Source organism: Mauremys reevesii, linkage group 4 (genome assembly GCF_016161935.1).
Source record: "Mauremys reevesii isolate NIE-2019 linkage group 4, ASM1616193v1, whole genome shotgun sequence".
Classification (NCBI taxonomy): Eukaryota; Metazoa; Chordata; order Testudines; family Geoemydidae; genus Mauremys; species Mauremys reevesii.
Genome location: NC_052626.1, coordinates 118693759 through 118708262, shown reverse-complemented (window position 1 = coordinate 118708262; position 14504 = coordinate 118693759).

The following is a 14504-nucleotide window of genomic DNA, read 5'->3' as shown; positions in this document are numbered from 1 at the left end:
TCGCATTGTACTAAAAGACTGGTTGTGGGAAATGCAACACACAGCATCTTTGTCCTTTGTTCTTCACACATATTAGTAAGGATGTAAGAGTATTAAACATCAAACCCAAAACTCTGTCTCGGGCTAACAAACAGGCTTATAAGCTAACAGCATTCTGAGGTGTTAAAAAAACACACACACCCCCGAAAGACAAAAGTTTTGCCAATGACAAGTGCTGGTGTGAACAGTGCTTTGTATGCAGCAGCGCTGTCCTGCCAACAATACTAACGCCACTTGTTGCAGTTGAAGTTTTCTTTTAGCAGGAGACGTCTCTTCTGCCACCAAACAATGGCTACACTGTGCACCTTTTAGTGGCACGACTGGAGCGACACGGCCATGTCTCTAAAAGCTGCGCAGTGTAGATGTAGCCTAAGGTTAAGAGTCTCTCATGGGTATTTTTAGTAAAAGGTCATGGGCTTCTGTGAATTTTTGTTTATTGCCCATGGAGGCCCCTGTTGAAGGGCAAGAAGCAGATGTCCAGCCCTCCTTGGGAACAGGGTAAGGTCACCATGACTTAGACCTTCGGGGGAGAAAAAAGGAGAAAATCCTGGATGGCCCCAAACCTGGAGACTGACTGGCCCAGGAGCAAATTATGGATTCAAGTTCAAATGGTTTGGATGTGGGAGAGGTCTCACTTCTTAGCCCTGGTACTTCAGCCATCCTGTTCCTCTCAGGAGACTATCCACTGGACCGGGAGCATCCATGCTGCCTGAAAAAGAATAAGAATCCCATCAGATTTCACAATACTTACTTTCCATTTAGCGCTACCAGATTCCTGACAAGCAAACACATCATGAGCCACATTCCCCCACCCACTAACTACGGCTTAATAATCATAAACATGAATGGGGACTTCCTGGCTTGAAATAAAGACCCTTTTAAGAAGCATTGTGACCAAGGGGACTGGCCATCTGGCAAGTTCAAGAATGGAAGATGGAGCCATTTGCTTCTCATTGTGCCAATCTGGCCACAAGCTGGGGAACGACTGGCTCAGAACCATTAGGATTAGCATACAGAGCCTTCCACTTCTAGGCCTCTAGGTATAGTGTGAGCCCAAGACAAGGAATGGATGTTTGGTGACCCCATGTCAGATGATTGGGAAGGAGGTGGGTCTCAGTCCCAGACTCTGGTGGGACAGGTGCCCACATTGCCAGATAAATTAATCATAAGGGGCACTAATTGGGCCCCTTTATTTCAGTATACAAGTCAGAGATCAAATGGGTCACAGAAACCAATCCTCTCTTTTCTCCCACCTTTAGAGGTAAGCCTTCCAGGTCAGGGCTGGAACAGCTATTGGACTTGAGGACAGAGGTCTTTGCTGTCCTGAGACCTTCAATTCACAATAAGAGATCTATCCCTGATGCCCCTTCCCTTCAGCTCCCTGTCTGGGTGAAGCTGTGTGTACCATAGTGCCTCCCACTGGTGGCCCTGTTAAGGCGGAAGGTCTAGAAATTATGGAGATTCCACTCCACTGACTCAATGCCCTGATCTAAATATTTGATGAATATGCATGAGCTCACTGACAGAAACAGCAGAAAACGTCTCGATTACAAGAATTTAAACCTTACAAAGCTCTAGTGTGGAACAAGTTTTAGGAACACAAGAATTGCCATGCTCCTGGCTGGCTCTGGTTTGGTGCCCACGTAGTCCTTCTCCTGGTCTGGGTGGAGGCCTGTGTGATCTTCAGGAAACACTCTGGCCCAAGGGGCTTGAAAGAGCCCCTCCTCACTCAGTCACTGAGTTCCACCTGCCTCTGCTTCACAGGGCCTGGGCTTCTGCAGCGCCCCTCCCCCAGACTTCCTGTGTCTGGGAAGCTGAATGCCCGGAAAGATACAATTCCCAATGTCCAGCCTCAACATAATAACAACACCACTTAACAAACCACGTTTATAGAATTCGCTCCTCCAAACACTTATAACCATCCTACTAACTTGCTAATAAAGTTCATTTAATCTCAGGTGCCCTGTGCTGGTCTCCCTGACAGATCAGCACTATTGTTGTCAGAAGGCTGTGAGTCCATTTTGTTCCAGAGGTGGCATGTCCTGCAGCTCGGCTGTCTTGATCTGTTACCTAACTGAGAACATCTCAGGCCAAACGTCTGATTTTACAACCCTCCTCCCTGTATTCTGGATGTGGAGACGGTGTCACCTATCCTTCATCAGTCTGAGGCCATCTAGGGTGACAGCCTGAAACAACTGCAGGGCAGTCTCCTTAATACCACCACTGTTGGAGACCATTGATTTCCATCACAGATGCGTGCTGCATCATATTCACAATTTGGTGGAAGATCCCGGGATCCCAAATCATCTGGCTTTTTTTTTATTTGTTTTCTCTGTCTCTCTTTATTCTTCTGCAAATCCCCAGTCCCTCGGATGGCAGTTTCGATCATTGCAGTCTACCCAGTTCTCAGTACTCTGTTAAACCACAAGTCTGCAGGTGACATACCACGTTTCATTGGTACCAACCTATAACAGAACTGTCCTAAGCCTGGCTCAGAGTGCAACTCCAGAGCCTTTTTCAGTAGCCGCTTTATTATTTTAACACCATTTCCCATCAACCCACTGGTTTGGAGATAATGGGGATTTAGCAGTTACATGTCTAAACCCAAACTTCACTGCAAACTGCTCAAACCCATGCCCACTAAACTGCTGCCCATCGTCAGACTTTACTCTGTCAGGTATAACATGGCTAGCAAAAATAGACATGCACAATCACATGTTCAGCTATAGTACCTTCCAGTAAGGCTATCTCAGGAAAGTGAGAATAGTCTAGAAGGAAGACATTGTTTTTTTCCAGCCAATGTAAACAAATCTCTGCCTACTTTGCTCCAGGGGGCCAATTATTCCTGTGCCACCAACATTGGCTCTTTTGCTAGACTTGGCCTGTACTTTTGGCATATACGACAAGCCTTGATGGCTTCCTCAATCTTGCTGTTCATTTGAGGCCAGTGTAAAACATTTCCAGCACTTCTCTTAGATTTCTCTATTCCTAAATCTCCTTCATTTCTCCTTCATAACACATTTTACTGTAGCATCTTATGAAGCCCCATCCTGATTCCTTTAAACATAGTCCCATCTGATACGGACAGCTCCCGCTGAACTCGATAATAGGGACTGGAAATATGCTGTCCAGGCCACTCTGTGCATTACTTGCTACAGGATCTCACCCTGAGCCATACCTCCAGCAATCATACTGCACATTTTGTGTGACACTGGAAAGCTGTTGTTGTTTAAAACAAAAAGATTCTTGAAAGCTCTTGCAAAGTGTAGGACTCCATTGCATTTCATGCATCTTGTTCCCACATGCCGGGCATTATCTTGGAGCTGTACACACTGTGGCAACCAGCACAAGCCACGTGCTCTTTTTGCAGAACTCTGACTTGAAAGTCTCCATGCCTTTCTGCCTCAGGTCTCTTTTCTTGCAGTATTTTAAATTCTCTACCATGTCCACAGTCTCAGAGCACTGCCCACCCTCCACAAACTTCCCTCTGGACTACGTGACTTCCATTGCTTGACAAATTCTCACAGATTTGTCAACAGTTAATTATGGCTCTTCCAGTAGCCTCTGAGATTTTTGTTCCGGATCCCAGTCACAATCTGGACTCTTATCAGGGACTCAGTTTTAGCCTCCCCAAACTTAAAAGTTCAGCTCTTCATCCTCAAATCAGTCACAAATTCTTGCAGGCTGCAAGGAATTCTGCAATGGGAATAGCACAATTGGTTATGATCAGCCAACTTTCTGTAGAAGAGACTATATTATAGACTAGCAGGGGGAGCTGCAGGTCAGGACTGAGGGGCATCAGAAGAGCTGTGGATGTGTCAGGCCTGAGGGTTGGAACTGCAAGGTGGCCTATGGCTCAGGACTGAGGCGCTTTAGCAGCCCTGGGTGTGTATTTCATATCCCAGGGCTATAATAATGAGGTCAAGACTGAGAGGCCCTGGCAGAACTGGATGGAGACCCAAGACTGGAAAAGCAGGGGGTGCTATACGACAGGATTTATCCCTACTGCTTCAGGGTGTTACAAGGTGCCTATATTGTCTCCCCGGTGTCAGATGTCTCAAAGCAAACCTCCCTTCTCTAAATCTGAGATCTAGTTCACCTTTTTGTTGAAAAACCTGGAGCAGGGAATGGAAAATACCTGCCCATTTGCGAGACTAACACCAGATGACAGGACCTCACTGTGGGGCATCAGGGGACACCGGATAAGCTGATTTTCAGGACCAGTTCCGCTCAGATAAACTTGTTCAAACTGATAAGTTTTCATACACAATGTGGCAAACTTAGGCCTGCCCAGTTCCAGGCCCCTTTCTTAGGGTTGTCACTGGCCTAAGGTGACTTGACTCCCAGTCACGTTGAAACTTCATCCTTCCCCTGGTGTTTGCTTGTCCCCACAGGGTTAGGAACGGATAGTGCTAAATGGAAAGTTAAATGCTATTTTTTAATCTCATGAGATTCTCATTGTGCTTTCTGGCAGAGCGGCTGCTCCTGGCATGTGGGCACATGGCCTGGTGCCTAAGTCCATGGATGGCCTCCTGCCAGGAATAGGAAGGCTGCAGTGTCAGGGCTAAGCAGCGAGGCCTCCCCACACATCCCAGCCATGGAGACTTGAACCCATGATCTGCTCCCGGTGCAGGTAATCACTCGCCAGTTTGGGCGCCATCCAGAGTATGTTCCTATGTCATGGTGAACTTACCCTCTACCCAAGGAGGGTTGGACATCTCTTCCCTCTTCTCCTCCACTGGTGGCCTCCATAGCCCACCAATGCCTTAGCCCTGTCATTCCCAACCACAACTTGCCATTTGCCCTAGACCTATTGGCGAATTCCAGCATATTTCACCTACAAATATCACCCAAGAGCTGTCAGGTGACAAAGCCTTTCACTACAGAACTGGTTGAGCTGGAACCAGCACCATACAAGTAACAGGCTCTGGAGCCCACTCCCCTGAGTCAGCCAGTCGCTCAGATTCATGCTGCACGTCCTATTTCCAGTCCACTAACTGCAGCTCCCTGTGCTGACCTGGGCTCAGAATCATACCAATGAGTTAGAGATGTAATGCTCCAAATCCCAGTTCCCATAGAGACACCAGTTCCCCACAACATGGCAGTATTGTAACTGGGGCCCAAGGTGTGGAAAGCTCCATTTCCATGGTGGTACCCACTCTCCCAACAGGGGTCCAGCCAGATAGGAACCAATGACCGAGAGGTAAATGTCTTCGTATCCAATTCCAATTCTTCAGTGCTGCACCTGTATTGTTCTTTAGAACAACCCAGAGGCATTTCTTTTCAAACTTAGCCAGGAAACGTCCTCTAACTCTCACCTGTTCCTTGTGAAGGGCATCCCCATTTTCAGGTCACGGCCACGTGAAGATGGAAATCTATGAACTTGGAATGTTCTCCAATCTCCTCATAGAAGTCAATGTTTCTGCGGTTGGTTTAGAGCTGTACCTGCACAGCCTCTTCTCCACACAAGCCCAGGAGAACCAGTATCTCCTGTTTACTCCTGGCCAGAGATTTTCTGGAGCATGAAGCTGGCATGGTGAGCTGGGCAGTTGCAGTCAACCATAGAGCTCTACTAGGAATGTTTGCAAAGCCGGACCGTCAGGAAAAGGAATTTCAAAAATCCGCAGGGCTTGAGGGAGGCCTTCCGTTCTATGTGACCCCTAGGCAGTGAAATTTACAATGGTGTGGGACAGCTGCTAGAGGACAGTTAGGGTTGACATAAGTCACACAATGTCTACAGTCACATTGTGTCGCCCTAGGAACATTGACTGTGGCGCTACGCTGCTTGGGGAGGTGGTGTCAGCATAGCAGGGCACTTACATTGGTGGGAGACAAATTTAAGTGTAGCTACGTGCACAACTAGGTCAACATCAGCTGCCGGGCTTCGGCCTAACTCTGTGCTATGGGCCAGGCCTCTTACAGTAAAAGCAACTATTTTGGAAAAATGTGTCAGTCTGACTTAAAGGAAAAGGACTCAGGACTTATCTATGCTGGGAAGTTCATTTGTGTTAAGAGAAGGTGTGTATTTAAAGCGGAATTGCTGTTCCTGATTAACTCTCTGTGTGGATGTTGTTATTCTGGAATGAGTGCCTTATTCTGAATTAGCTGCTTATTTGAGTACAGTATAAATGTCTCTAGCCCTTCTCTTGGATTTTCCTGTCCCTAACTGACCATTATGTATCCTTGTTAAGATATTTTTCTACAATATGTTACTGGGCCACCACCCTGATGCCTTTAAACAAAAGACCATCCAGCACCGAGAGCTACCCCTGAATTGGTGGTATAGCTGGAAACACAGTCGTGGCCACCTCGTGCTGATAGCCTTAATCACGTTCTGCAGCAACTCATCCTGTGCACCTAAGCAATCACAGTCCTCATACCATGGAGACGAGACACGGATTTTTTAGACTATCGCGTCTAATCTGGACGCGATAGTTCGAACTCCCCGCGCGCTCCGGTCGACTCCGGTACTCCACCACTGCAAACGGCGGTGGCGGAGTCGACCTTGGAGCCACGGACTTCGATCAGGCGGCGTCTGGATGGGTAAGTAGTTCGAACTAGGGTATTTTGAGTTCAGCTACGCTATTCACGTAGCTGAACTTGCGTACCCTAGTTCGATCCCCGCCCTTAGTGTAGACCTGCCCTTATATATATAACAATGAGAAATTCTTTACTAACAGGGATTAAAGTCAAAGTCGCCTCCTCTGTTTGAGAATATTGACACTCAGGTTTTGTTAGCGTTTGCTACACAAGCTACTGCTCTCCACTTCACCAGTTGCTGTAAGAGAACTAAACCACTGAAAGATACAGTTTCCCTCACCTACAGGATGCTGCCCTCCCTGCTACTTGCCCTGGTCGTGGAGGCAGTTCCTGCCATCAGCTAGGGGATGTTCTGCGTGGACTCAGTGAGTTATTATTTGCACTGGAGTAGTGCCAGAGGCTGCAATCAAAATCCCATTGTGCAAGGCACTGTACGTTACATGTAGTGAGAGGCAGCATCTGCTCTGAAGAGCTTCCAAGCTGAACAGACAAAGGGAGGATCATTAGTCTCATTGTACAGGTGGAGAACTACAGAACAAAGAAGGAAAGTGACTTGCCCAAGATCCCACAGGGCATTTGTGGCACAGGCAGGAATTGAACCTAGGCATCCTGAGCCTCAGGCTAATGCCGTAAACATAGGCCATAATGGGAGGAGCCGTTAGATTGTGCGTCTTACACTGCAGCTTGTTGTTACACCGCTAGGTGTAGAAGGCCTCATAAACTGAGTCAAGCCATCAGCTTTTGAATCAAATGTTACTATTCCCGGTGTGACAAAGCTGTCAGAACAGCTGTGAATCAGACCCTTCCACTTCCTCCATGCAGGGGCGGCTCTAGGTATTTTGCCGCCCCAAGCACTGCAGGCAGGCTGCCTTCGGCAGCAGCCTGCGGGAGGTCTGCCGAAGCCGCGGGACCAGTGGACCCTCCGCAGGCATGCCGCCGAAGGCAACCTGCCTGCCACCCTCACAGCAACCGGCAGAGCGCCCCCCCCCCCCGGCTTACCGCCCTAGGCACGCACTTGGTGTGCTAGTGCCTGCAGCCGCCCCTGCCTCCATGTCACAGTCATAAAGACTCAGCCGTACAGTTGCAGAGGATTAAAATTAAAATTGAATTAAGCTAATTGCAATTACATTGTGTGCGTTTAGCTATTATAACTTAATGAAATAAATACACTATATAGTTAAGGGTTAATTAAAATAATTTTAAATATGGTTTTTGTATTTTGTGTATTGTATTTTGTAGTTTGCATGTGTGGAGGCTGGTAGGGGCGGTGTGCTGGGAGAGAAGCTGAGCCCTGATTAGGGGGTGGGGCTTCTCTGCTTAGGGCTCCTATAAAGGTAGCCAGCCAGTCAGGCAGTGGCATAGACAGCTGCAGCGGCACAGGAGCCAGCAAACAGGAGTTTACAGGAGGAGTTTGCGGGGGAGAATTGGCTACACTTACAAGTTGCAGCGCTGGTGGAGGCTTTCCAGCGCTGCAACAACACCCCGTCCACACTTGCAGGGCACAACCAGCGCTGCAACTCCCTGGTTGCAGCGCTGGCTGAAAACCCATCCCGGCAGGGGTATAAGGAGTGCAGCGCTGGTGATCCAGCGCTGCTCAGCAGGTGTGGACACTCACCAGCACTTTAATTGTCCTCCAGGGAATAAGGAGTTATCCCAGAATTCCTGTTCAGCCACTCTGCACATCAGTTTGCACTCTACTGCTCTTGCCTCAGGTGACCCGCCCTTTAAATGCCCCGGGAAATTTAAAAATCTCCTTCCTGTTTGCTGCAGCCAGGTGTGGAGTGCAATCAGTTAATCAGTTACAGGTGACCATGCCTCCACGCGGCAAACGAGCCCCAGCATGGAGCACTGGTGAATTGCAGGACCTCATCAGTGTTTGGGGTGAGGAATCAGTTCAGGCACAGCTGCGCTCCGGCCATAGGAATTACGATATCTTTGAGCAGATATCAAGGGCCATGCTGGATAGGGGCCATGAACGGGATGCACTACAATGCAGGGTGAAAGTTAAAGAGCTGTGGAGTGCCTATTACAAAGCCCGAGAGGGGAATCGACGATCCGGAGCTGCTCCCACGACCTGCCGTTTTTACAGGGAGATGGACGAGATACTTGGGGGTGACCCCACTGCCAATCCCAGGATAACGATGGACACTTCTGAGCAGGCTGGGGGACAGGAGGAGGAGGCGGAGGAGGCGGCGGGGGGGGGGAGAGGAAACCGCGAGTGAAGCTCCTGGGATGGGGGAAGACACTGCAGAGTCCCTGCAGGCATGCAGCCAGGAGCTCTTCTCAAGCCAGGAGGAAAGTATCCAATCGCAGCAGCCAGCAGTTGCAGAAGGACAAGCAGAGGAGCGGGTTACCGGTAAGCGGCTTTTATTTTCTGGGTGGAAATGTTTCTGGAGAGGAAGGGGGGTTATGGCTGCATGCATGCCAGCCTCTAGATGTGGAATAGCCCGTTGATGTGGTCTATCACGTCGCGGTAATCTGCTTCAGTTATCTCAGCAAAAGCTTCATCCAGAGCGTGGGCAATATGCCTGCGCAGGTTTATAGGCAGAGCCACTGTGTCCCTTGTCCCAGTGACGGTGACGCGTCCGCACCACTCTGCTGCCAGTGGTGGGGGGACCATTTCTGAACACAGGCACGCCGCATAGGGTCCCGGGCGGAATCCACATTGCTCTAAAAGAGCCCCCCGCTGTTCCCTAGTGACTCGCAGTAGGGAAACATCTTCCAGGATTAAGTCCTGTGAAAAATGTTGGGAGACTCTTTAGTGAAGAGATAGGGAGATAAGATCACCCCTGCATCTGCATCTTCACTCAACCCCTCTAGCACTCCAGATTACCCGAAGCAACCAGCTCCCCTCTATCACTCAAGCCCCACTTCTCCCTATATAAGTAAGCACCCCTCACTCACCATTTCGTGGCTTCTGTTGTGTTATGCGTGTGGGGAAAAGAATGCTAAAGTGAGAACTCCCTCAGTGTAACAATTCATGTCTGGAGATAGTGGATACAATGCTGCCCGTGTTAAATGTTGTCATTTCTGTGTTTCTACAGTGACCTTGACTACTGGACTGCCCAGATGTTCAACATCACAGAGGCTTCAAAATTTGAGAAAAAATCCCCGAAAGAGCAAAGAGGACATGCTGAAAACTGTTCTTCATCACTCTGCTCGAGAGAGTAAAGACTTGAAGGAGTGGCGAGAGAAAGAAAGCAAGTTCCGCCAGAGGGAAAGCAGGAACCGGCAGAGAAATGCAGTGGCCAAGAGGAAAAGCACGGAGCGGCTGCTAAGCATCCTGGAGCGCCAAGCGGACTCTATACAGTCACTCGTTGCCATGCAAGCAGAGCACTACCGTGCTACTCCCCCACCCGCCCCGTCCTTGTTGCCTTGTGCCCCAATGTCAGCTCAAACCACCTTTCCCCAGCATCCAGGTTCTTACCACCACCAGCTGCCTCCAACACCTGTACGTTCCCCAACCAGCCCTGATACCTACCACCACCCTTACCCTCTGCATTCAACCCCCATCACCATGCAGTATATGCACCCTGAAGTGCAGGATTCATTAAACAGCAATCCAGACAGGACATATGCAAACTTGTGACTGTACAGTTCACCAACCCACACCCCTGCCCTCTTGTGTTCATGAAATGTTGTGTGTCTGTCTGTCTGTCAAGGAAGTTTTTTTCTTTTCAATAAAACAATTCTTGGCTTTGAAAACAGTCTTTATTATAGCAGATAGTGAAAGATACCTTAGCCCAGTAAAGAAAGAGGCACTGCAAATCATATTATTATTATGGATAATAGAATAACAGTGTAAGCAGTGCAATTCACTCCCATGCAAGGCAGCAAACATTACTGTTGGCTTTCAGCCTCAAATTCTTCCCTCAAGGCATCCCTAATCCTTGAAGCCCTGTGCTGGGCCTCTCTATTAGCCCTGCTCTCTGGCTGTGCATATTCAGCCTCCAGGACTTGAACCTCGGTGGTCCATGCCTCACTGAATGTTTCACCCTTCCCTTCACAAATATTATGGAGGGTACAGCAAGCGCATATAACCGCGGGGATGCTGCTTTCCCCCAAGTCTAGCTTCCCATACAGACATCTCCAGCGGGCTTTTAAACGCCCAAAAGCACACTCCACAGTCATTCTGCACCGGCTCAGCCTGTAGTTGAACCGGTCCTTGCTCCTGTCAAGCTTCCCTGTATAGGGTTTCATGAGCCAAGGCAGTAACGGGTACGCGGGGTCTCCAAGGATCACAGTGGGCATTTCGACATCCCCTACTGTGATCTTCCTGTCTGGGAAAAAAGTCCCTGCCTGCATCTTCCTGAACAGGCCACTGTTCCGAAAGATGCGTGCATCATGCACCTTTCCAGGCCAGCCTGTGTAAATGTCAATGAAACGCCCGCGGTGATCCACAAGCGCCTGGAGAACCATAGAGAAATACCCCTTACGATTAACGTACTCTGATGCCAGGTGGGGGGGGGGGCAGAATAGGAATATGCGTCCCATCTATCGCCTCCACAGTTAGAAACCCATTTGTGCAAAGCCATCCACAATGTCCTGCACGCTCCCGAGAGTCACGGTCTTTCTTAGCAGGATGCGATTAATTGCCTTGCAAACTTGCATCAAAACGATTCCCACGGTCGACTTTCCCACACCAAACTGGTTCCCGACCGACCGGTAGCTGTCTGGAGTTGCCAGCTTCCAGATTGCAATAGCCACCCGCTTTTCCACCGTCAGGGCAGCTCTCAATCTTGTGTCCTTGCACGCAGAGTGGGGGCGAGCTCAGCACACAGTCCCATGAAAGTGGCTTTTCTCATACGAAAGTTCTGCAGCCACTGCTCGTCATCCCAGACTTCCATGACGATGTGATCCCACCACTCAGTGCTTGTTTCCCGAGCCCAAAAGCGGCGTTCAACGGTGCTGAGCATTTCCGTGAATGCCACAAGCACTTTGGTGTCACACACGGCAGGAGAATCGATATCGATATCATCGTCAGACTCCTCACTGTCACTTTGGAGCTGAAGGAATAGCTCGACTGCCAAACGTGTTGTGCTGGCGACACTCATCAGCACAGTCCTCAGCAGCTCGGGCTCCATTTGCCACAGAAATCGCGATTCACACAGAGAGTAAAACAGAAAGACACTCACAATGGCGCCAAACGCTGCCGGAAAGAGTGAATGTTGGGATGTGAAGCGATGCACCACGGGGCGCTGGCAAACAGGAAGCGGAATGACCCGCACACTTCCTTCCCCTTCCCACAATACTCAGCGCCAAAATGGGACAAGGTGCTCTGTGGGATAGCTGCCCACAATGCATCTCTCAATACAGCGCTGGAAAGTGCTGCAAGTGTGGCCACACTGCAGCGCTGGTAGCTGTCAGTGTGGCCACACTCCAGCGCTGGCCCTACACAGCTGCATGACCAGCGCTGTAACTCCCAGCGCTGCAACTTGTAAGTGTAGCCAAGCCCTTAGAGACCTAGGCAGAGGAACTGACAGCCTAGTGAAGGGAGTGGGTGGTGGTCTGCCGGTGTTCTGGTGCCTGTTGGGGTTTTGTTTTGGTTTGTGTTTCCTGGACTAACAGGATTTAGGTGGGAAGGCTATGACCGATACAGAGGCAGCAGTGAAAGACACAATGAGGATGACTGGATGTGGAAGCTGTAGCATGTACATGATCCTGGAGGGGGTTCCTGAAAAGAGTTTTGTCTGCATGAAGTGCCGCCTGATAAAGCTGGTGGAAGAAAAGATCCGAGGACTGGAGATGCAGGTGGAAACTCTGGTAGAGTGTAGAAGGGGGTTCGAGCGGATGATGGAGCAAAGACATGAGGAGGTTGAAGGGATAAGCTCAGACTTGCAGATGGAAACAGGACCAAAGAATTCTGAGGGAAGACTGCTGGGTGAGGAAAGTGGACGGTGGAAGCATGTGACTAAGAGAACCAGGCAGAGGAAAAGACGGGCCAGTGAAGGAGAAATAGAGCTCAGGGACAGGTTTGCAGAGTTGGAAAATGAAGAAGGGGCACAGCAGGTGGTCGCTGAAGGTGAGAGGGCAAGGAAGAAAAAAGCAGCTAGTCCTACAGGAAGAGGGGAAGAGTCAATGGAGACAACACCAACTATGAGCCACAGGAGGATACGGGATGGGTTGCGGAGGATTGCAAGGGACAATAGAAATCGAGAGGACTTGCAGCCAGAGGGAACAGGGGATAGACCGGAGAACCGCACCATCACCAGGAAAAGGCAGGTCTACGTGATTGGGGACTCCTTACTGAGAAGAATAGACAGGCCTATAACTAGAGCGGATCTGGAGAACAGAAGGGTGTGCTGTCTGCCGGCTGCTAAGTTACGGGATGTGGACCTGAGGCTGAAAAGGATTCTAACAGGAGAGGGAAAGAATCCGTTGATTGTCCTTCATGTGGGAACAAATGATACGGCTACATTCTCGCTGGAACGTATCAAGGCAGACTATGCCAGACTGGGGAAGACCCTTAAGGAAGTCGAGGCTCAGGTGATCTTCAGTGGGATTCTGCCTGTTCCTAGAGAAGGGCAACAAAGGTGTGACAAGATTACGGCGATCAACAGATGGCTCAGGCAGTGGCGCTATAAGGAGGGCTTTGGGATGTACGGCCACTGGGAAGCATTCATGGACAGAGGATTGTTCTCTCGGGATGGACTTCACCTGAGTAAGGAGGGAAATAGACTTTTAGGATGGAGGCTGACACAACTGATTAAGAGAGCTTTAAACTAGGAATTTGGGGGAGATGGTTGGGAGATGTCCAGGTAATCTCCACTCTGGAATTCAGCATTGAGAGGGAAGAAAACAAACTTAAGAGAGGATACAGCCGTGGGCAGGAGAATGGACATGAGGAGGAACGGTAGTATAGATACCAGTCAAATTGGTGATACTGGTGGTAGAATGTCTGTGCCTAACCAGGTAAAGAATGTCAGTGAACCCAAACGACAAAAATTAAGATGTCTGTACACTAATGGGAGGAGCCTAGGTAACAAAATGGAGAAACTAGAGCTATTGATGCAGGAAGTGAAACCGGATATTACAGAGATATCAGAAAAATGGTGGAATAGTAGTCATGACTGGAGTACAGGTATTGAAGGCTATGTGCTGTTTAGGAAAGACAGAAATAAAGGCAAAGGTGGTGGAGTAGCATTGTATGTCAATGATGAGGTTAACTGTAAAGAAATAAGAAGTGATGGAATGGATAAGACAGACTCTGTCTGGGCAAAAATCACACTGGGAAAGAAAGCTACTCGAGCCTCCCCTGAGATAGTGCTTGGTGTGTGCTACAGAGCGCCGGGATCTAATCTGGATATGGATAGAGACCTCTTTAATGTTTTTAATGAAGTAAACACTAATGGGAATTGTGTGATCAGGGGAGACTTTAACTTCCCAGATATAGACTGGAGGACAAGTGCTAGTAATAATAATAGGGCTCAGATTTTTCTGGATGTGATAGCTGATGGATTTCTTCACCAAGTAGTTGAAGAACCAACAAGAGGGGATGCCATTTTAGATTTGGTTTTGGTGAGTAGTGAGGACCTCATAGAAGAAATGGTTGTAGATTTTCAAAAAGGGCAGCCCCGCTGCATAAGTTGTTAAAGAAGGGTGTGAAATGAAACAGGGGCCCTTTGAGGCAGGAAGCCAGGATCCAGTTAATGCAGGCCTTAGTCCAGGGTCCAGTTTTAGCATATTCCCAGGTGGGACAGCCATTTGTGCTACAACTGGCAACTACAAAAATGGAATGGGGAGCGGTACTAAGTCAGCACCATGGAACAGGGCTCCATCCTATGGCTTATGCCCTTAAATAAAGTAGAAAGAGGGCTTACTCCTAATAAGAAAGGAACCTTAGGGCAACCAAAAAAGGCATAGCCCCTATATCTGCATCAACAAAAAAAAACCCTAAATACATAGATTTAGTCACCCTTCAAAGC